This window comes from Mustela lutreola, chromosome 3, assembly GCF_030435805.1.
Source record: "Mustela lutreola isolate mMusLut2 chromosome 3, mMusLut2.pri, whole genome shotgun sequence".
Taxonomy (NCBI): Eukaryota; Metazoa; Chordata; class Mammalia; order Carnivora; family Mustelidae; genus Mustela; species Mustela lutreola.
Window position 1 is genome coordinate 125,011,482 of NC_081292.1, and position 24,024 is coordinate 125,035,505.

At 38.2% G+C, this 24,024-nt stretch overlaps 1 long non-coding RNA gene across 1 annotated transcript in view; it reads left to right on the forward strand.

Moving 5' to 3' along the window:
• The first annotated feature begins 6,200 nt into the window (after window positions 1-6,200).
• LOC131826982 (uncharacterized) overlaps window positions 6,201-24,024 on the forward strand; it is a 31,339-nt gene continuing 13,515 nt past the window's right edge. Inside the window, exons 1-4 of the long non-coding RNA XR_009351831.1 lie at window positions 6,201-6,330; window positions 8,444-8,581; window positions 9,849-10,008; window positions 12,286-12,453. This is a non-coding gene — a long non-coding RNA (uncharacterized LOC131826982). The remainder of the gene's footprint in view (window positions 6,331-8,443; window positions 8,582-9,848; window positions 10,009-12,285; window positions 12,454-24,024) is intronic.

The window sequence follows — 24,024 nt, forward strand, 5'->3', positions numbered from 1 at the left end:
GAATGCAGAACTCTCTCTGGGATAGTTATTTCTTACCATCCTCTGACCCTAGGTTGATGATGTGAAATGACTATTTTGATGTTTTATTCCATACATAACCACACTGTGTGCACATAAACAGATAAGAGTACATGAGTGCTGCCATTTCAGGCTATTCCTAATTATGTTTTTAACATTCCATAAGGGCCGAATTTGTAAATCAGTGAGTCCTTCGGTGCTAGGCATTAAATGTTGTTAATTAATATAATTGTCTAGTGTTTAGGCAAAATAAATTGATTATTTTTATTTCATTATTTTGTTTTTTTTTTTTTTTAAGTAATCTCTACACCCAGTGTGGGGGTTGAACTCATGACCCTGAGATCAAGAGCTCATGTTCTACTAACTGAGCCAGCCAGATGCCCCTCATTATCTGTGTATTTAGCACAAGTTTCTAACTATGAAAGACACTCAGGTATACTTATATAATAATAGCTTTAAGGCCCATTTTATCAACATGCACATGTTTTAAAGGGAATATTTCCATAATATTTTTAGCTTTCACAACTTTTTAAAGTCTTTCACAGAATATTATGATGTATTTGTCACATATTAGTTTCCTTCTTGATAGATGACATAATCAAAGGCATGGACTACTGAAAGAATTACAAGGCTATAGTCTTTATTTAATCCCCAAGGAAGGACTGGCTGCTCTTCAGATTCCCAGATGAATTGTCTCACAGCTTTTGGTGGAAAAAAAAAAGGCAGCATGTAGAGTTTTAGTTATTAATTCTCCAGCTCCATGTTTTTTTCTTGAGTTGACTAAATTAAGAGCATCTTCTGTAGAGGGTAACCCACAAGCTTTGTTAGGAAGGGGAACTGTGCATCTTGTATAGCTGTGTTTCCTAAGCATGAAACTGTAATAATTACTAATAGATATTGCTGAACTCAGTGACTGAGTGAAATAATGAATGGGAGGAATGGCTCCTAAGAGAGGTTAGCCAATGACAACTGGTGCTCTTTGCAAAGCCATGAATGGTGGACCTCCATATGGCCAGTGAACTGACACAATCTATGAGCACACCATGGCCCAACTGGTTCTCTTGGTGGGATTTTGCCTGTTTTGTTCACTTCACTCATTCTCCTCAGGCCAGCTTGAGACTAGGTCTGGTGCAGAAACCATCAGTTTCTATCTGTTCTTTTGCATCAGAAAAGGTTAGGAAGTGTGAATTGTGTTCAGATGGAATGAGTAAGTGGAAGGGGCTAAATGCCTTCCAGGTGGAGATGGGTTGGGTGTCCTAGCAAAGGTATTATGGGAATCAGCATTAGTATTGGATTTTATGCAGGACTTCCTCACTTTCAGCATCATTCTCTTGTCCCTTTGGCCCTTTACCTGAGAAAACTAGCATGCTGTCCCCAAAGAACTACTGTGACTGAATTCTGCCCCGAGCAATGCTGCCACCTGGCACTAATGAATGATGCACTCAATAGCCCAAGCAGTGCATTGGTCGGCAGGCTGAGAGCATATTTTGAGGTGATTGTTCCCTGTTCTGTGCTGTGTCTTCTGAAGGAGGGCCACAGGGACAAGTTTCTCTATGATCTCCGAACCAGGAAGAATTGTGTCCTCCCGAACAAATGGCATGTTCTTTGTTTTAGGGACACTCTGATCCTTGTAATGAATCACATTTCCCTCTTCACGCAGCCTGTCTGAAAACTCAGATTCAAATTTATAGACCATTCTTGGCAAGTATAGAAGACTTCCTTGGAATAATTTTGTCTTTTAATTTCACTGAATTTTCCCTTAGGCTCATTTTGTACACCAATTTTAAATTTAGTTTATTTTATTGTTTCAGATTTTTTGTATGTTTAAAAACCAATTAAATCCTTTTGGGAAAAAAGAAATAAAAATAAAGACTAATATATTCATGCAATACCTTTACTTTAGTTTTTTGGTATCCCAGGTCTTAACTTTACACCTTTTCCCTCTAATCTCAGTATCGATCTACTACTTCTTAGGGGCATAATCCTTTCTGGATTTTTTTTCCCTTGTTTTTGTTTTGTTTTGTTTTAAATAGGAATTTAACTATTAAAAGTAAGTCATTGGGGCTCTTGGGTGGCTCAGTCGGTTAAGCGTCTTTCAGCTGGGTCATGATCCCAAGGTCAGGTTCCCTGCTCAGCAGGGAGCCTGCTTCACCCTCTTTCCCTCTGCCTTCTGTTTCCCCTACTTGTGCTCTCTCTCTCTCTCTGTCAAATAAATTAAAATCTTAAAAAAAAAAAAGAGTAAGGTGTTAGTAGCAATACCTACAGCTTTCTGACTATGTGAATTTAACTAGATTATTAGATTATTTAATCTTTTTCAATTATATAAGAAGAGTAATACTATTTATTTTTTGTGATTGTTGTGAGGGTTATACAAAATACTGCATTAACATACATAGTACCTTATTTGACACATAGTAGGCCTTTTGTTTAAAAGTTTTCTAAGTGGAGGGGTGCCTGGGTGGCTCAGTGGGTTAAGCCTCTGCCTTTGGCTCAGGTTATGATCTCAGGGTCCTGGGATGGAGCCCCACATCAGGCTGTCTGCTCAGCTGGGTGCCTGCTTCCTCTTTCTCTCTCTCTGCATGCCTGTGATCTCTCTCTCTGTCAAATAAATAAAAATAAAGTATTTTTTAAAAATTAAAATAAAAATAAATAAATAAATAAATAAAAATAAAAGTGTTCTAAGTGGGAAATGCACTGGATTTGCAGTGAAATCTCTTTTTTTCCTCCCACTCATTAGTTTATGATCTTGGGCAAATCATTTTACTTCTTTGGAGATTTTTCTCACATATAATTTTATGGCTTGGTTGAGAGAGCCCTTAGGATTCTAGCTATGCTATTCTTGGATTCTTAAGGTTGTCCTGAGTAACATGTGAGAATATGTCCTCACTCTGTTCACAGTAGGAATGACATGAAAACATTCACCTGGGCATAGAGAGGTCTTGGTTAGAAGGGGATCCAGATCTGAAGCAGGAAATTAATAGGCTTATTGTGCTGGTCATTAATGTTCTTCACTGGTATCGGTTATGGTATTTGCAGAGGTAGTAGCATCTTCTGGAATACGCTGAGTTGTTAGTGATTATAGTTCTGAATTCAAGTGGATTTCAAAAGATGTGTTATTGTGGATGTTACTCTCTGTAGTGAATGGTTTATAACTGGCTGCTTGGCGAATACTTGGAGATGTAGCAGAGGAACCACGGGAGCTACTGCTTCTGGTCAATGACCATGATTGCTAATGATCACATTTGGTTCAGTCGTGGAGTCAATCACAACAAGTGTCTGTGTCCAAGATAAAGTTACCATTAAGGAAATATTGGGCAATAGGAGATCCCCCCAAAAAGAGGAAACTCATTTATCAAGAAGATAAAGGAAGGGTTTGTAGTAGATGTAGAATAATAATCTACAGTGAAATGAAGCTACACTCATAGCCGTTCATGAAGATGCAGGGTATTTTCATTTTTCACAACATTTTTCACTGTGTGGTTTTAGCCAAGTTATTTATCTCTCAAAGCCTCAGTTTTCTCATATGTTAAAGGGATAGTGATTCTTACCTCATACGGTTGTTCTAAGGAGATAATGTAAGTGCTGAGATATGATAGTTATAGGTAACTGGTATTATCAAAACTATTAGTATTAATATAAACTACAAATTCACACTCAGCTTCAAGGTTTCGCTATCCCTAACCTAATAAAATATGCAGACTATAAGAATAAATGTAAAAACAAAGCATTTAGAGGGGTGCCTGGGTGGCTTGTTCAGTTGAACATCACACTCTTGGTTTTGGCTCAGGTTGTGATCCCATGGGTTATGGGATCGAGCCCTGTGTGGGACTTCATCCTCAGTGGGAGGTTGGCTTGAGGATTGTCTCCCTCTGCCCCTCTCCCCCTGCCCCTCTCCCCACTCTCTCTGTCTTTCTAAACTAAATAAATCTTTAAAAAAATTTAAATGATTGAATGATCAGAGTAGAGTGCATATGGAGAGAAAAAAGTTATAATAAATTTTTGAATCAATGCATTGTGTCCATTAGTTTTCATCCTATCGTTTTATCCCAGGGATCTTTCAAAAGGTAGCCATCTACTTGTGCTTTTGATTAATTTCATTCTTTCTACATGAAGTGGGATTATAAATTAAAGACACTAGTTTCTATAAATTTCCGTCATTATTTCATAGTCCCATTTTGCCTACTTCTTATGAGGTTTCTTTCTCTTGCTTTTCTGTGGGATAAATTTAAATTTGCTCACCTTGTTCAAAAAGAAAACATTATGACACTTAACTCTGAAAAAAAATCTCTACTTTGTAATCTAACTTTTTTAAAAATGGTAAAAAAATAAAAATAAAAAAAAATAGCCAGAGTAAAGTGTTAAACAAAACAACAAAAACTCTGAACAAAGTGAGTGTTAAGATATGGCGGAATTATTGTTACAAAAACAGAGAAACCACTGAAAACTACTCTGGTTTTGTTTCAAGTATTTTCGTCTCAATGAGCTTCAACTTTTGCTTGGTCCACTGAAATTCACTGAATTCAGAGAAATGTTGAGATTTGAAAGGGTAACAATGGGTGGTAGTTACAGCCTCAGAACACAGCACCTGGGAGTGGTGGTTTTCTTGTGTTTCACTGTTTGAATCTTTCAAAAGAGAAGTGAAATTCTATAATCCAAAGTTCATTGATTTATTTTGTTTTGACCTGCATTTTCTTGTGCAATTTCTCAAAAATTAGTCTGTTTAGATTTGAAAACTGTATAGACAATTTTTTAGGCAGTATTTTCATAGAAAAGAAATTAGGACTGAAATCCAAGAACTTGGTTGCCTAACACTTAAAAATTAGGATAACTTTAATTCAGTTTTCAAAAAATGTTCCATAATTATTAATTTATTATTGAGTTAGATGCGCTAATTCTTTCAAGCAGTTTTACTGTGTTATTTTTTAAATTTAAAATTATTTTTAATTGTGGTAAAAAAAAAAAAAACACATGAAATTTGTCATCTTGACCATTTTGAGTTAACTGCAGTTGTGCTATAGATTCACATTGCTGTGCAGGAGCGCTCCAGAACTTTCTCATCTTGCAAAACTGAAACTCTATAATCATTAAATTAGAACTCCCCATTTTCTCATCCCCCAAACTCTGCTCCATTCAGTTTTTTTTTTTTTTAAGATTTTACTTATTTATTTGATAAAGCAGAAGCAGGTGGAGGGGCAAGTAGAGGGAGAGGGGAGGAGAGGGAATGACAGGCTCCCCACTGAGCAAGGAGCCTGGTGCAGGGCTCGATTCCAGGACCCCAGGATCATGACCTGAGTGGACGGCAGACGCTTAATGGACTGAGTCACCCAGGCACCCCCAGTTTTTAAGTGAGGCATAAATGTTTTGTGATTATAATTTGATAAGGCCAGAGGTCATTTAGGTGGATTGCAAACTGTAGGGTATGGTGCTTTTACTTGAACATGTGGACACATGGCAGGAAATGAATGTTCATAGTACTTTTATTAGTTGAACTATAGGCTACTACTTAATGGCACATTTGAAGTACTTGAAAAGTAGGCATCACTCATACTTTTGAGTAGTGAAGTTTACAATCCAAGTTCGAACCAAAACTGGAAGCAGGCAGCAAGTCCTGATAATAAATGAGAGTAACTTTTGAAATATAAAAATAATTGAGAAGTTATGGTATTATTTTCTGTTGTGATCTTTAGAAAGGCAAATATTCATTTCAGTATATTTTTGTCGAGGTACTACTAGCATGCCAAGGAATATGTTCACAGGTCCTGAGTTATCCCCTCCCTGGACTTTTCAAAGCTGTGCCTAAGGAGGCTGGTGTGGCCACAGTACAAGACAAACTCTAGAAGGAGGAAATGCTGAGATGTAGATAGTGATATCTCAGAGCCCTCATTTGCTTAACTGAAAGCATTTTTTAAATGTTCATGGAAATGAATATGATAGAAGAGCTTTCAGTGCCAGAGAGAGTGAGGGCCCAACTGCCTGGTGAAGTTCTCCTCCATTTACTTAAAATGTCAAGGTGATGAGATACCATCTTACTGGCTACCCCCTGGCATCATCTTCATAGCCTCCATGTTCTAATATGATGGGCAAAATAAGGCAAGATGATGGTGATGATGATGATGATGATGGTGGTGGTGGTGGTGGTGATCCTGAGAACAGTGATCACCCAAACTCATGGATGTTCTATTCTTACCTCAGGTGTTTTACCTCAGATTTTGGAAAGTCAAGGCTCAATGATACTTTTTAAGCCTCTACAGGATTAAATGTATAGATCTTACAACCCAGAGCTGTTTAACACTTGCTTCTAGTGTGTTTCAGGTACATTTTTACATTAAACAAGTTTTTATGTGTCAATCTGGGAATGTAATTATCATTTATAAACTTGTTTCCTCACTAAAAATGTATTTTGAGTCCAAAACAAATAAATTAAAAATTTTAAGGAAATGACCCTTTTTAAGTAGGAAATTGTTTCAATTTGTTCTTGTAATTCTATATCAGCATTTCATAAAATATTTTAATTTGGTTTTGGAATGAAAGCTATAGCTTAATTTTAATAACGAGGAGAATGGTAAGGTAGCTAAAAAATGAACAGTATTACATATATTAATTTCTTGATACATATTGGTTGAATTAATTAAGTACAAAGTCATTTATATTTAGTTATTTGACTTTGAAATATAGGATAAGAGTTTTTTTTTTTTTTTTTTTAAAGATTTTATTTTTTTATCTGACAGACAGAGATCACAAGTAGGCAGAGAGGCAGGCAGAGAGAGAGAGGAGAAAGCAGGTTCCCCGAAGAGCAGAGAGCCCGATGTGGGGTTCCATCCCAGGAACCTGGGACCATGACCTGAGCTGAAGGCAGAGGCTTTAACCCACTGAAACACCCTGGTGCCCCTAGGATAAGAGTTTTTAAACTACAATTGAATTTTATAATGGTACTTACTTTTATATTAACATGAATTTTCACATTACTGAACTCACTTGTTTTGCCTCCTTTGGCTTTATTTGTATTTGGCCACTACTTATTCTGAGTAGAGGGGAAAGTTAACCTAAAGCTATAAATATTGTTCAGGCAATCTACAAATCCAAGGACAGATAATCATGTACAATAGGTGTTAAAACTGCTTATGTAGTGATAAGCTACAGGACAATGTGAGGGAGAGTCATTTAACCAATTCTGGGTTGCTAACATGCTATGGAGAAGGTCTTTTTTTTTTTTTTTTTAAATTTGAAGATTCTTCCTGTGGTGGAATATATAGAGATAAACTCGGTATTAATGATAGCATACTGGCATATGAGGGAAAACTATACGTTACATCTCTCATCTCGTTTCTTGCTGGAAATGATCAGCTGATTTGGCCTCCCCACCTGGGTTTTTTTCCTTTCTCAAAGTCCTATTTGATTCTTTCTCTCAGTTGGTGGGGATAGCTTTCCTGGTTAGAAGAAGACCGCCTTCAAGGAAAGAGAATATGGGTGGCTGCCCTCTTCTACTAGGACCTAAACTAGAGTTAACACAGCGAGCTCACTCTTTCACCCAAATGGTCATCTATACCCTGGAGACATTAAACAATGTGGAAAGGGCCCAGGGAAAACCAGAAATGGCCCCTGGTTAGAACCTGAGAGACCTTGTGGATATGTGTAAGGACACGCTAATAATTTCATCAGTATTTACCATTAATTGAATGTTTTCCATGTGCCAGGTGCTATATATATCACCTTGTTCAAACCCCTCAAAATCTTATAAGGTACGAGATATCTTATAAGATTAATTTTCTAATTAATCTCATTTCAAGATTAGAAAAAAAAAAGAGATTTAGAAAAAAAACAACAACTGTGTTAAAACATATCCCTCAAGCTGATGCAGACAGTAAAACAGACCTAGAATTCACTCGAAGATTGTTAGACCCCAACACAAATATGTCAATTATTCTGCTAGTGTTCACTACCATGGTGGTGGGGATTCATTACAGACATTGTTACTACAGACATCGTTACTATTCTTTGTGTGACTGTTTAATCTAGTTCTTGCCAATTAGTTAAATTTAAAGTTCTTTACATTTCTCATTTGCTCTCCTTCCTTCTTCTTTTTCACCTCTGGTCATTTTCTTCCCACTTCTGATATCATCCCCAAGTTGGTAGCAAAGGCCACGATTCCTGCCCATTTTCTCCTCTTACCACAAGACCTGGATTAATTAGGACAAAGGAACCAAAAGTACGGTAGCCAGTCAGTTTCTCTTTCTGTGTGCTTTAGCCCAGCTCTCAGGATGAATTTAGATTACGCATACTCAAGGATATCCATGAGTAATAACTATAAGCTTTGTCGTAGATAACTGTATTGGGTGTGTTTAAATGTACAACTCTGTTTTTCTATTATTATGTGATATTTCATGTTGACTTGTCAAACTGAAAAATACCCATATTGATTTTGCAGAAAGCTTCACATGTGAGATAAATGCACTCAAAGACTCCTCACAAGTAGCTCTTTGGAGCTTCAGATGTGAAATGGATCATTCCTCAATCTGTAATAGACCCTTCTGTGAAGCTCTTCAATCAAACCTGAGAATTCAAGGTGAAATTGAGGGGAGGATGGGAAACCCCTACAGGGGGATTTGAGTGGACTAGCGGAGAAAGGAACTGGGGGTATTTGCTGCCTCTTTTTCCAGTTTTTTTTTTTTTTTCTTTCTTGAGCATAGGAAGCCTGTCAATCATTGTGTGACCTTACACGCTGTATAGGTATAATACCTGGGCACAAGGAGACAGCCATAGAGGTGCTCACAGAGCTGCTGTCATACATGCCTTTGATTTCGTTCTGCTTGTCATTTTTTTCCTAACAATTTTCAGGTTATTTTTAAAGTGGCTATTTTTTTTTTTTTAAAGATTTTTAATGTATTTGACAGAGAGAGATCACAAGTAGGCAGAAAGGCAGGCAGAGAGAGAGGGGAGGAAGCAGGTTCTCCATGGAGCAGAGAGCCCAATGCAGGGCTGGATTACAGGACCCTGGGATCATGACTTGAGCAGAAAGCAGAGGCTTTAACCCATTGAGCCACCCAGGTGCCTCAAAGTGGCTATTTTATTCAGATTTATTATATAGGATTTCTCTTTCCACCAAATCATTTCTATTGTTATATTTGATAGAGCAAAATTGTTATTTTTTGTGAAAAGCATACATAATCTTTTAAAAAATTAGTGACATATAATAACTACTTTAGTTAGAAAGAATTGTCATATTTTGTTAAGTAGTGATCCTGGTAAGTGCATCTTATTTAAGAATCATGTTTATAGATCATGTAATGACTTTCAATTAGTTTGTTCCCAGTAAAGCAGTAAAAGTTACCTCTTGTAAGGAAAACAGCATCTTCTGAAATTGTTTTGGTGTCACATTTTTAAATTTATTTGGGTGCACATTTTTCGTTGGACATTTCTAGGTTAATTAAAAAAAAAACTCAAAGATTTTCAATGGGCTATTTAGTTTGGGGGAGCAGTGAATCCTTGACACCAAACTAAGTAATAAAAACTATGCTTTGGAATTTATGCTTAAATACCAAATGTTTGATAATAGTTTTTGATGCTCAAGCTGCTACGAAATGATTGCTATCCCCTCGCTGTGTTGTAATTTTTCCTAAGCCATGGAAACGGTGTTGTTTGTAAAGCTCGCATATTAGTATAATCTTAAGAGCATATTAATTGCCCAGGAGGTTTATGTATTTGTTCTGCACATGTGATTAAAGATCACGGCAGCTTATACGGCATAATTTTAGAGATGGAGAAAATGACTATTGTAATATTGCTACTCTCAGTTTCCTCTACAGCAATGCCCTTACACCTTTCTTTTTCAGGCATTTTGTAGCATCCTAAACAGAAAGATATTGAAGGGAGCTGATTCTGCTTTGATCCTTGCGCTTGTTGTCAAAGCGCTTGGGATTGAAGAGACTGTTGGCTACAATTGACTGTGACAATTAGGAGATGATCAGAGCCCTAGAGTGGAGCACTTAAAGGGTAATTTACATGTCAGTTTGTCGAATAAAAAAAAAAAAGATATTCAGCTAAGATTTTTTTTTTTTTTTTTTTTTCCCCTCAGAGCCTTGTAAACTGCAATTTGTGCTCTGGTAAGAAAAACCTGGCAGAGGAGTTAGGATAGCCATTACCATTTGAAAAGAAGCAATCATAAGGCCGCTGCTGAGCCCTTTGTCCACTAAAAATGCTGATTTGCAGGCAGTGAGTGAAAAAAGTGGAACCATCACTAAATAAAACCTTGAGCTAGGTAACAACCGCCCCCCCCCCCCCCCCCCGCGCCACCCCCACCCTTGCTGGCTTTTTAAATGTTGGTTAAAGGTGTTTTTAAAAAACGTATCTTAAATCCAATACTTACTATCATTATAACATTGTTATTGGTCATGAATGTCCTTTCCTAAAAGAAATAATATAAAGGATGCATTGAGGAAGTGGTAGGTGGAAGAGAGGCCAACAGTGAATTCAGAGGCTGATGCAGGTTATCAGTTGTATCTTACTCTGGTGCTTTATACAGCATCACGATTTTCCACCAGTCAGTCCTTTACCCTCTATTTTCCCCCTACTCTACCCTATCACTGTGCTCCCGGGTTTCCCATTTGTATTTATACTTTGATTTTAAAGTGGGAACTGTATTTCTAAACTTCACATATTTTAACTATTTGGGTGCACTTGGCTAAAAATATAAAGCACTTTCCGTTATGATTTGCTCTTCATATGTCGTCATCTGTATACTTTTCTGTTAGGTATCCATATACAGAAGTTAAAAAAAAAAAAAAAAAAAGCCAGAAAGCAAAAAGAAGACAATTGCCAGTAAATATATGGAGATAGCAGTCACACATCATCTATTTGCCAAAAAGAATAAGAAAAATCAGTTATTTCAAGAATTTTTGAGTCCCCTACCTGGAAATCATCGATAATAATAATAATAATAATAATAAACATGTAGTTGCAAGCTTTTCATATGGAAAATTACCTAAAAAATAAGTTAGTGTATCAACACAATCATCCTGTCCAGACATACGCAAGTTTGGTGTGTGTATCTAATTCAGGGATACATGTTAACTTTCAATGGCAGATACATTTTATATTGTATTTTTTGGATACTTGGCTATGGTGACAGGCATTTCCAGAAAGGCAGCAGGTTAGAAATGTCTTTATCAACACCAGCTTTACTGATGAGAGCTAAGAGTTTGCGTGGCCTCCAAAAGCCAGATTTTGCTGCACCTGGATACTGTGTGTTGGGTTTTCAGGCACCCTTCCATTAAAGACATTCACACTTCCAGGTAAGAGGGCTCTATTTCTCATTTGTATCTTTTTTTTTTTTTTAAGATTTTATTTATTTGACAGAGAGAGATCACAAGTAGGCAGAGAGGCAGCAGAAAGAGAGAGAGGAGAGAGAAGGAAGCAGGCTCCCTGCCGAGCAGAGAGTCCGATGCGGGACTCGATCCCAGGACACTGAGATCATGACCTGAGCTGAAGGCAGAGGTTTAACCCACTGAGCCACCCAGGCGCCCTTATTTCTCATTTATATCTAATACCTTAACAACAACAACATTTTTTTCAAGGGATGCCTTATGAAAGGACTTGCTGGGACGCCTGGGTGGCTCAGTTGGTTAAGCAGCTGCCTTCGGCTCAGGTCATGATCCCAGCATCCTGGGATCGAGTCCCACATCGGGCTCCTTGCTCGGCGGGGAGCCTGCTTCTCCCTCTGCCTCTGCCTGCCATTCTGTCTGCCTGTGCTTGCTCTCCCCCCCCCCCCCTCTGATAAATAAAATAAAATCTTTAAAAAAAAAAAAGAAAGGACTTGCTTTCTACTTGTGGGGATTTCTGAAAATCACAATAGTCAGTGGGGCGCTGGTTGAGAGAAGTCAGTAATTCACAGATACTGACACCTCCTCTGACTGCTTTACAGGAAGGCCCTGAACTTCTTTATAAAGTTTTTTTTAACTCTAGTTTTCCTTCCTTGCACGCCCCTCTTGCAAAGAAGAATACAAGAGCCAGGGAAAAAATAACAATGACTAGGTTAGTAAGTGCTAAGAGGATAATGAGACAGGGAGTCAGAGAAGGTCTGGGCTTCCTTAGCATGTGTCTGCAGAATGCAGGCAATGGTAAATCTGTATCAAAAATCAGGCACAGCAGGAGGTGTTCGTCTCCCAGGTAATGGGTAAATGATGAGCAGATGAGCCATCCTTGTATCGATTTAAGCATTTTGTTCCAGCCAGTCACAATTAACTTTGATTTGTTTTTACTTTCCTCTTATAGGTTTGCATTTAAAACACTCTTGGAGAACTAATTGTATAAAATTCTGGTAACTGCACATTCACTTTTTAGAGAGGTAATGAGCGAGTGAATGAAAAGGCAGGGATTATTTGCCATTCTAAGAGCTGGGATTGTCAGAACATTTCTACTTGACTGAAATTGTTTTGGAAGGTGAGCTGGAACAAGAATCCTGCAAATAAAATGAGGTGACTCTGCATGTGATTTTGGGATGTTTCTCTTCATCAAAGAATTCTGTAGAACCGCTCTGGGACTTAAGTTGATTTAGATTTTATTTATGAAAGAATATTTAGGTGAATCCTATGAAAACATCTTAAAGTACACATATTTGACTCTTAACAAGTAAGTGGCAGTTTTTTGAAGGCTCATTTGGTATTATTTGAAAAGAGTTTCCCTATTACTATCACAGTGTTTTTTCACTCTACAAATTGCCATGTTGTGACAAAATAAATTATTGAAATGCTTTGAAAAGTTTTTAGAAATGTGCCCAAGGAAACAATATGTAAATTGTTAAAGTTAATTCACATGTCAGTTTATTGAAATGTTGCTGCTACTGAGAACTCCAAGAACCTTTAGCACAACATTCCAGAATATTTGCAGTTTTATTTTAATGAGTAGCTCTTTCTTTGTATGTGCTTGGAGGTGGCAATAGAGTTGCCAGATATAGCAAATAAAAGTAAAGAATTCCTAATTAAATTTGAATTTCTGATCAATAGTGAATATTTGTTCATATAAACATGTCCCGTGCCATGTTCACTTTTTATCAGGGAACCCTAGGTGGCACTCTGATTGGGTAGAAATTGCAACCACGCATTGAATGGACAATCTAATTATTTATAAATTATAAATTGTCACTTATAAATCATCTTACCTTTCACTGTCAGATTAGATAGGGCAATGAGCTTACCCCCTTCAAATAGAAGCCAAATGCTTTTTAACTCATTAATGTTGAGTTTAATTTCCCCCATCACGTTCCCTGCATAAGCTGTGACTCGTCATTTCAAGTATATAGTAATTTCTGCCTGACTAATATAATGGAGATTTCAGAGGTGGTGGCAGAGGAGTCTGGCTTACCCATACTGATCAGGCTCTGACTGGAGTGTTTCCTGGTTATGGGGATAGAGAACTGAATGAGGCATTGAGAATATATTATCTTTGTGAAGCCACATCTTTCTTTGGTGGCAATATTATGACTACATAGGTAACCAAGTTGGAAACCCCTGCAATTCAGATCCCAGTTGGAGCTTCTGGGAAAGTAAAGATTCTGTGTCCCTACACTTTTATTTTATTGCACTGAACTTTGTTCATCATAATCTACTTGCTATGAAAGAACCTAAGCTAGAACTTAGAGAAAAGTATGTATCTGATGTATCTTTGAAACCAGTGTTCAAGTCTCTCAATAGTTTGAGCTGCTATCACAAAGTATCATAGACTGTGTGGATAAACAACAGAAATTTATTTTTGATGGTTCTGGAAGCTGGACGTCTGAGATCAGAGTCCTGACATGGCCAGGGTATAGCAAGAGCCCTCTTTCACATTGCAAATGGCCATCTTCTTTTGTCCTCATGTGGGGGAGAGCAGGGGACTCTGATCTCTTCAGTCCCTGACAAGGGCACTAATCCTGTTAGGGAGCACTCTACCCTCATGACCTAATTGTCATCTCCTAAAGGCCGTACCTCCTAATACGTATCATCACATTAAACATTAAGGTTTCAACATATGAATTTGGCAAGGGAACACAAACATTCAGTCTGTAACAATTTTTCCCTGTCTTGGCGCTTTTTATGGTCTGTCAGAAAGACTATTTGTGCAGAAAAGTTTTAGGGTCCTGTTTCTCATCCTCTAGGCCCCCTTCCAGTTTCAGCAGTAGCTTCAGGAATGGTTCTTCACAAGCCCAGGCCTCCAGAGTATTGTTTGAGTCTTCCTAATTTCTGTCTCAGAGCCTTTTCCAGAACTGGAGAAGCCTGCTCAATGCTTCCTCAAGGTTGGCATGGAAATGTGGGAGATAGTTAACACCATCAAGGGCAGCCCTCAACGGATGGGAGGCAGGAGCTTGTGGACAAACATTTCAACCACTTACCGTTTAGATAGGTAGATCTGAGAAGCACTCAGCACGGTTATGTAGGTATCTATCTTATGCAGGGATCTTATGTAGATTGTTTGGATTTTCCACCAAGCCTTCTTCATTCTGTACATTTTCTTCAGCCTGTTTCTAGGGGTAACCAACATGCATCCAGTTCCTCATCTCAGGCTCTGTTTTAGGGTAACTCCAACACCCCGATGCTATCTTCTTCCCAGCACCATGGCCCTCTCCTAGCTCTGAGTCTGGATGCTTTGCTTCCTTTGTTCCACCGAAGTTTGCTTTTCTTATTATCAGAGGAAGACCATTCTGCTGATGTCCCTGCTATTAAAACAGAGTCCTATTGCTTTAAAAGCACATCATGCACATCCCCATCACCTAACCTCCATTACTTTTTATTTGGACACATACTCCATGTGAGGGTACATGCTAAAGGATACATGAATAATGTTTTATTTAGTCCTCAACGTATCACCAAGAAAGAATCAACATTTCTATTTCATAGACGAAGAAATTGAGACTCAGAAGGACTAAGGGATTTCCTTCAAGACCATGAAGCTAGTGAGTGGTAGGATAAGCATTGACTTCTGACCTGACTCCAAAGCCCATTTTTTAAGCTACTATTCTATAGAAACTACCATATAAAGCTCTTAGAAATTAACATTTCTTTGACAAATTCTAGTATGAACAGCTAAAGAGATGATTGGGTAGGGAGTAGGGACCAGAACTGGTTTATATCAAAGAAGGCAATTTTTTTTTTTTTAAGCTCTTGTTTTAGAGCACCTGGGGGGCACAGACAGTTAAGTCTCTGACTCTTGTTTTTGGCTTAGGTCATGATTTCAGGGTGGTGAGATCAAGTGCCACCTTGGGCTATGCATTAAGAAAAAATAGGAAGATTTTGGTTACTAGGTTTGGTCACAATGTTTGTGCTGTTGGTGACATTCCTGCAGTCTGCTTTATGGTTGTTTAAGTGGTCAATCCCCCTCTCTTTTGGCTTTATATGAAGGCAAGAAGGAAAGACCAAGATCATAGTTTTTTTTTTTTTAATTTTTTAAAAAAGACTGTATTTATTTGAGAGAAAGAGGGAGAGAGAAAGAGGAGAGGGACAAGTATATTCTACACGGAGTGGAGACCCTAATATGGGGCTCGATCCCATAACCCTGAGATCATGACCTGAGCTAAAATCAAGAGTCAGAAGCCACCCAGCTGTCTGTCAAGATAATAAGTTTTGTTCATGAAATATAGTAGTGATGAATTTTCATACACACACACACACACACACACACAAAGGCAAAAAATGCTTCCTCTATCAACTTACAGTTGAGCAAAAATTTGAAGTTTTGGTTTTATTATGAGACCTGGAGCTCTATGAATCTATGTCTGTTCTGGCTCGTGGTATCTTACACATGGTAGGCCTTGATAAATATACACTGAATGAATTAACTGGAGTCTTGTGGAATATAATTTAAATTGACTTCAGTAAGTTCAAACTTTTAGTGATCTGCTTTACTAAACAATTGACTTTAGCATCTTTTAAGATGTGTTATTTGAAAAAGGTTATATAATTTAAGACATTGTCTGGAACAATGTAATAACATGGTCCTCAATGAAATATGGTGACTTCAGTTAATTTAAATCTACTGGAGGCAAAGAGAAGTGGAAAGATTTCATCTGCAGGCACATGATTAGAGCGGTATGGGCATGCAAGAGTTCAATGGTCAAATAGAGTAAACATGTGCCTTTGTGGAGACAGGGAGAGGCTACTCAGAACAGCCACAACTGTTCTCCATTTAGAAAAGGGTGGAAGAGTTACTAGTCCTCCTTTACAACTTAGGTTGGGAGGAATGTTTCCTTGGCAGCTTTCCTCTGCCTGACTCTCCCAATCTTCTCAAAGTTAACATATTTCATAAATATTAAAATTTTGACCTTCTTACAAACTGACTGCATTTTGGGATCAGTTCTATAAACCTATCATCTTTATCCTATTATATCCCTTGATGTAGAGGTAGGGGTTTACCCATGCAAATCTTCCTGAATTTCTATTGGTAGAATTTCAAATTCTCTTCAAATTGCCATGTAGTGAGGAATCCAACTGTATGGCAGTTTCTAAAAACTTCATGAGGTTGTTAGCTTAGAACAAGAGAAGGGATATTCGTATGCAATTTCTGTTTGTGCTTGTTAGTAACTGTTAGTTTCTTGTGGCAACTATAGTAACTGGTAGACCCTCAAGACTGAAAGTGGAGATTACCACCATCTCAGAGCCATCTCTACTGGCAGCATTAGCTATACCAATGAAAAATAACATACTTAATCTTCCTATAGTTACTAATGGAAGCTATCTAACAAGCAAAAGTAGATTTTGTATATTAGATTGCAGACTATAAAAGAGAAGTCTAGTGTTCTGCCATTCAACATGCGGGGAATACTTTCAGATTCCATAGAAACTAAAGGAACCTCAACATGTGTACAAATGTTTAAAATTCTACTCAATTATATAATTGAGTACTCAAATATATAATTATATGTAATAATTATATAATACATATAAATTTTTTTTTTAAGTAAGCCCTAGGCCCAAGGTGGGGATTGAAGTCATGACTCCAAGATCAAGAATTGCATGCTCTACTGACTGAGCTAGCCAGGTGATCCCAAAGGATAGTTTTGAAGCTTTTGTACAGCAGAACCAAACTTCTCCTTGCCTACAGGTTAAATTATTTTGATTGGCTGAATTGTAGTGGATTATTTAAAATGTAAGTAACAGAAAATAATATGTTTAGTTATGTACCAATTACTATATCTAAACGCTAATTAAGATTAGGATATTCGAGGGGCACCTAGGTGGCTCAGTTGTCTAATTGTCTGCCTTTGGCTCAGGTCATGATCCTAGGGTCCTGGGATCAAGCCCTGTGTTGGCTCCCTGCTCAGTGGGGAGTCTATTTCTCCCTCTTCCTCTGACCCTTCCTGCTTGTGTGCTCTCTCTATTTTTCTCTCTCAAATAAGTAAATAAAATCTTTAAAAAAAAAGGATTAGGATATAGGGGCCTCTGGGTGGCTCAGTGGGTTAAAGCCTCTGCCTTCGGTTCAGGTCATGATCTCAGGGTCCTGGGATAGAGCCCTGCATCAGGCTTTCTGCTTGGCGGGAAGCCTGCTTCCTCCTCTCTCTCTCTGTCTGCCTCTCTGCCTACTTGTGATCTCTGTCAAATAAATGGATAAAACCTTAAAAAAAAAATAAAGATTAGGATATATGAATCACTGTGGCTGAATGTGAATAAACAAATTTACATAATAGACCCAGGTAGGAAAATTAGACTCATATACACCTTTATGTAACTAATGTTCACAGTGGGAAGCACACTCCATCCAGAATATTTCTTAGACCAAACTTAGGAAAGTCCAGAGCATCTTGTCTCAAAGTGCCTAAAGCCATATCTGACATTCAGTATCTCTATATTTAAATTGTTCTTAGGTTAATAGCACCCAACCGATGTAAAGGCATTAGATAAATATCATAGATGGTAAAGCTGTATATAAGAACTAAGAACTATTCAGTATCATCATTGGGTAGACATTTGTGAATTTTACTGATGGAAGCTTTCCCTTCTCTGTACTTATGCCAAGCATTATTTGCTTCAGAACTTTTTGATTCTTGGAATATAAACGTCTGATGAACCCATACCCTTTCACAGCAAAAAGAAACATGTTTTCTTCTACACATCTACTACCTATAATGGGTGGCAGAGTTGGGACCACTGCCAGAAGTTAGGGATAGAAGAGATGAACCATGGACCTCCACCAGTTACTATGTAGATACCAGTGAGCATTTTGGGAAGTAGCTTAATCGGCTTGTGGGATCGCCATGCTTTATCACCTTTAAACTTAGGACTCGGGAAAACTGCTTCAACTTTGTTAAGTAAAGATAGCTTTACTTGGGAATATTGGCTGTTCTATTTAGAAGATGCCAAGAAGATAATAGTGGACTGTAATGAACTTCTAGCTCTAAAAAGCTCGGACCTTTTACTACCTTGCAAGTCAGTGTTGACTTTGATATAGGAAAGCTCTCTAGTTCTTCCTTAAATGAGTCATCTGTGGCATGGTTAGGATTACAAAGTGAGTGTTTTGTCCCTGGATCTCTTCGGTCTCAAGCCAGATCAACATCCTTGGTCCCTATATTTAAGGTATTCTTTGGTTAACAGCATCCTTACATAACTTCTGCTTGTTACCAGGGACCTGATATATTATCACATAATTAACTTACTGACTAATAGCTTAGTTAGCTTAAAGAGGTGCTGGCTTTATAGCTAGGCAACAATTTAGGAACTGGAACTGGCAGAATCTAGTTTATTAATTTTTTTTTTTTTTAGATTTTATTTATTTGTCAGAGAGAGAGAGGGAGGGTGAGCGAGCACAGGCAGACAGAATGGCAGGCAGAGGCAGAGGGAGAAGCAGGCTCCCTGCCGAGCAAGGAACCCGATGTGGGACTCCATCCCAGGATGCTGGGACCATGACCTGAGCCGAAGGCAGCTGCTTAACCAACTGAGCCACCCAGGTGTCCCTAGTTTATTAATTTTTATATCATTATACAATGATTTTCTAAGTGTGATATTCTCTGAACTCTGTATTAATAATATGATAATATAATACTTAGCGAATAGGTGACCAATAACTTAGTCCACTGTCATCAAACACTGCAAGATTTGCAAACAAAATGGTCTGGTAGAATAAAGCAGACCTCAGGAAATACAATTTCCCAGCAATCTAGTTAGGTGAAGTTGCATAGTTCTATTACTTCTCAGATCTCCTTTCCCTAATATTTTAAGTAAATGGAAACAAATGATCTCTTATTTTTTCCCCCAGTTCTATGTCCTATGCATTTGCTGAATGATTATTAAGAACATCATGACATCATATATACAGGATATATTTTCATATTTCTTGACTGTTTCAAAGTTTGATTAAGTTTAATTGAGGCTGAGTACTAACATTTTCTGCAGAACTCTAAGAGTACCTTAAGCTTATGACTAAAACTTTTGTTTTTATGAAGGATAGAAAAAAAATAAGGATTTATAAATGTTTCGGCTTTCTTCACATGTGTGAAAAATCCAGCAGTAAAAATGAGTACTTACTTCATTTTGAGAAGGGTACACAGGGTTTTGTTAGTTTCAAGATGATAACAGGGTGTAGAATCACAGGATGTAGGTCGACAGATTTGTGTTTGGTACACTGCCAGAAAACTACAAGGTTGAAAGAACATGTCGATTTATGTATATTCTCAAGATTTTGTTATCTAGTCTTCGCTGGCTTGACCATTTGCTGTGATTCATATTCTATTTCTAATTCTTAACTTCAGACTAATACTTAGAATAAAAATATGATTGACTCAAGGTTAGCTGAATACAGATGGCAAGAAGGGTAAAACATCAGGAAAAGTTAATTTGTCTGACCAAAACTCAGAAAAAAATTAAATTTAATGTCATGTATTGGAACATACTTGGAAAACATACTCATTCATCAGGTCTGAAAATGTGTTCAGATTTTGTTATTTTAAATTATTCAGCTATTAACTTTTGTGTTTCTGACCCATAGCTTCTTCCTTGTTTTATAGTCACTGTATTTTTGAAGTGGGTCACTTTTATCAATATTTCACACCTAGGATGGCAAGTTTAATAATACTGATGGTGTCAATAAGCTAAGATTTGATTATTCTGATAACTTCAATTGAGCAGAGTTTATCATGTTATTAATGTTTTTTGGCACTTTAATGCTGTAGATTATCTTCTTATAAGCCCATATCCTATACATATTGTGCCTTTCCATGTTATTATAATTGATACTACTTATCATTATAATGTGTCAATAATAAGGCAATAAATAGTATTAATACCATGCTCAGCATTTGTAATTTCCAGAGATTCAAATACCTAAGGGACCTATGCTGGGGCCAAAAGAAGGAATGAAGGAGCCACTCTAGACTCTAGATAGAAAACATTCAAAAATTGATTTGGTATCAAATTTAAGGAAAAAATATGCCAATTAAAAATGCAGTTTTTAGGATCCGGTTCAGCATTTGTTACTTAATAGCATTTGTCATTTTCCAATTTTTCATATGTAGCAAATTAATTGCAAATCATTTTGCTCTTCCAAATGCCTTTGTGTTTTGTGTTTCTTTTTTCATATTCTTTTGGATAACATTTGAAAAGAAAATAAGACTACAACAGTCATTGATTACAGTCAGGATGGAAGACAGTTGTAAGACCGAGGAACAGGTGGGGCATGGATCATGGGAATATTCACGTTTTGTGCCACCATTTTGTAGCTGCTCAAAAAAAAATTTTTTTTTTCAGCAAATGGTGGATATTGTGTCTTTACAAAAAATGGTTCTGTACTGGATCCATCTGCGAAGTATAAACATGTCATCAGCACTCATTTTCCATCTCCAAAAAACATTCCCCGTGTCCATATTTGATTTTCAAGTGCATCTGTGCACTGGTGGAAACCCTCCCAACATGCTGCCACACAATTGCAAAACCCACACATTTCTGTCTTTGAATCAAGCTTTCACAAGAGCCTGGCCTCCTCTGGGTATAAGCTTGTTTCGAGTTGCAAAGGTCTGCTGGGTGACCCCGATAAAAGGAGCTTCAATGTCCGTGGTAAGGCGAAATTATTCCTTTTAAGGGGAGGATTTCATTCATGCAATTTCTTCTACTTTGTCCCAAAACTTTTTTATTTTATTTTATTTTTTTGCATCTTAGAATTTCTCTTTTCCTGCCCACACTACACTCCCCTAATTATTAACATTATGCTGTTGAGTTTCTCAATGACTAAACTCATATTGAAGAAAGAAAGTTAGTTTGGTTATTCTGAAAGTTTAAGCAGAAAAAGGGAGTTCATCTCAGAAAGTTGAAAGGCAAGCATCCTGAATTCTCTCTGAGTCCCTACCATTATTGATAATCACATAACCTAAAAGAATTTCAAACATCACTGGAAAAATTTAATCTTACCATAAACACACATTCAGAAGGGAAGTCCTTGGTAAAAAAAAGGAAATTTCCTTTTACCTCATTATTTTCCCTATGCAGAGCTGGAGTTACCTTCGCTATAGAGCAATAGAATAAGCCTTGCCTGTCATTTTTAATCAGGTTGTTTTAGGTAATTTTTGTTATGCCCCTCATTACTGAATTGTTTATCAATAGGTGCAGCAAGTGTCACTAGCTTTTCTCATCAAACCAGGTCTGACAAAGCAGCACAGTGCATGGGAAAGAGGCAGCTAGGTGAAACTAATGCCATAGATGTTTGATTCATTAGGAGCTTATTGTTAACGGGGATGTCTGATTGTAAAGGCTCAGTCAAGCAAAAGAGTGCAGAGTAATCAGTCGGATTTATAGTTTGCAGGGCTCAGAAAAAAATCAACATAAACCTTTGGATATAGCAGAAACAGAAAAATCCCCTTTGGGCAGCCCTAACCTGGAACCAGCCAAATAAGGTCATGCTACATGAAGGTTTCCTGTTAGGTGATGGGAGATAGAGGCGGATTAGAGCCATATGGCATGGCCTATCATACCTTCTGACTTAAGATAACAAAGCCAAGCTTTGTGCTTAGCTGTTTTTGACTGACATCATCAATTTTATTTTATGTTGGTCACCTCCGGTAACAGGAAAAAATGGCCTAGGGTTGATAACACATGCTTTTTTTTTTCTTTTTCTTCTTTTTTTTTCTTTTAGTATTAAGATGCCTAGAAGCTAGTTTTGTGCTGTTAAAAATTTCAAAGAATTAGTAGCTTACTCTTCTATCACCCATCCTCCAGCAACTGTCAGCCCCCCTCCCCCTTGTTTTCAGTTTGTACCTTGCAAATGAGAGGCAGCCTTATTCAGAACCAGATGTAAGGCTCCTAGAGAATGAGCATAAGCTGGTGTACTTTAAGCCTAATGGGAAGTTTTATATGCAAGGGCCTTGAACTGATTAGTATAATTCCCTCTTTAATACAGCTGTCCCTCCAGATTAAGGTAAACCAAATGTTGCAATCAGAGATTAGTGTACCTTGCCAGTTATTAACATCCCCGGTGCTCAGCAAGCACGTCAGACGCTAATGCTGTGTATTTATTTGCCATTTCCCCACTGTAACTTGAACTTCTGCACCTGTCAAAGCATTCCAGTGAAGAGAGGGGCATTATTGGAAAGCAAGAGTTTTATACCTGTACACCTGTTTTGTTTTGTCACAGCTTAGATTTTCTTTTGGCCTGCCAAGACTGCCAGGTGCTTTAATCTGCTACTCTCCTGGTTTTGTAAAGAAAGACTTTGTGTGCTAAATTGCATTTGTTACTTTCATATGCTTTCTTTTATGCAACTGGAGAGCTGCTCACCTAAACTGATGGTGTGCGGGCACGCTCGAGTGCGGACGCGCGCATGCGCGTGTGTTTTCTCTTGCTGGAGGTAAAGGGTGAGGTCTCTTTCTCAGAAAACACACCTATGTCCTCTGTGCTCCTCAGCTTCTGCAGTGTCTTAAATCACAAGGTGGGTCTCACAGCTGTAGTATATTTGGCAGGATATCCTGCCTTCTTGCAGCCCAGATGTCAAGAAAGACAAAGTCCTGGCTATCTCAGAAAGATCTGGCTCTGTTTCTTTCCCTCCCCAGCCCCCATCCAGGGCCTGCTTGGACTTGCGGGCTGAACATACGTAATAAGCACGCTGGAGAAGTTTGGGGCGGTCCCTCCGGTTGTGTTTTCAGTAACTGGTCCAGTTTGGGTGTTCGCCGATCCTTTTCATCAGCGTGGCAGATGGGCCAGCAAGTAACGGGAAAATAATGGCAAGTTTGATGAAGAGGCCTTACATTTGTGGCGTGAAGTGTCTTTGTGATTTTTATCAGCACTGTTTATTACTCAGAGACTGAGAATGAAGAGGTGCTTTTTCTGAAAAATGCAGAGCTTGCTACGGAACCACTAGGGTCATCTCAGGGTCTGTTTTTTTTCTGGTGTTTTTTTTTGTTGTTGTTGTTGTTGTTTGCCCCCCACCCCCACCCCCCCATATGTGGGATTAAAGCATGTAGGTCTGCTCTGACGGAGTGATCACCTGATGTCAACAGCACTGGGGTACTACCAGCTCCCACTAAATTCTGCCACAGTGTTCCAGCCAGCCTGTGACACCGGAAGCAGTCCCGGGTCGGGGTTAGCCTCCGCGCTGGGGCGCACTTCCTTCCCTGCCGTCCTCCTCCCCGGCTCTGTCTTGGTGTTTGCACGTTGATTGCCTGGTGCAGAGTTTCTACATATTCTAGCTTAGTTGCAGATTTTTAAAAAAGACAAAAATATGTTCCTATCTTAGGAATTATGTCTTGCAGCCTACTAAATATGCTAATGCAACACTAAGCAGGGATAAAGTTCTTGCCATACCCCCCAACAGTTGCGTGGAACCCGCTGCCAAGTGATTGTTAATTGTGAAGCACAAGCAGGCTTTGCAATCCATCTTAATTGTCATACTTACTTCAGGTTTCGTGATAAGGCTCGATGTTCTGTTTAAAGTGACAATGTTGACAAGGGGAAAGGGTGTGGGCCTGAGCCTGTGGTTCTGAAGGGGTTGCGTGCTCTGACCTGCCGAAGGTTGATACGGACGGTCTGCGAAGGGATTTTAGTTGTCATGGGGTCCCCAGGCGGTTG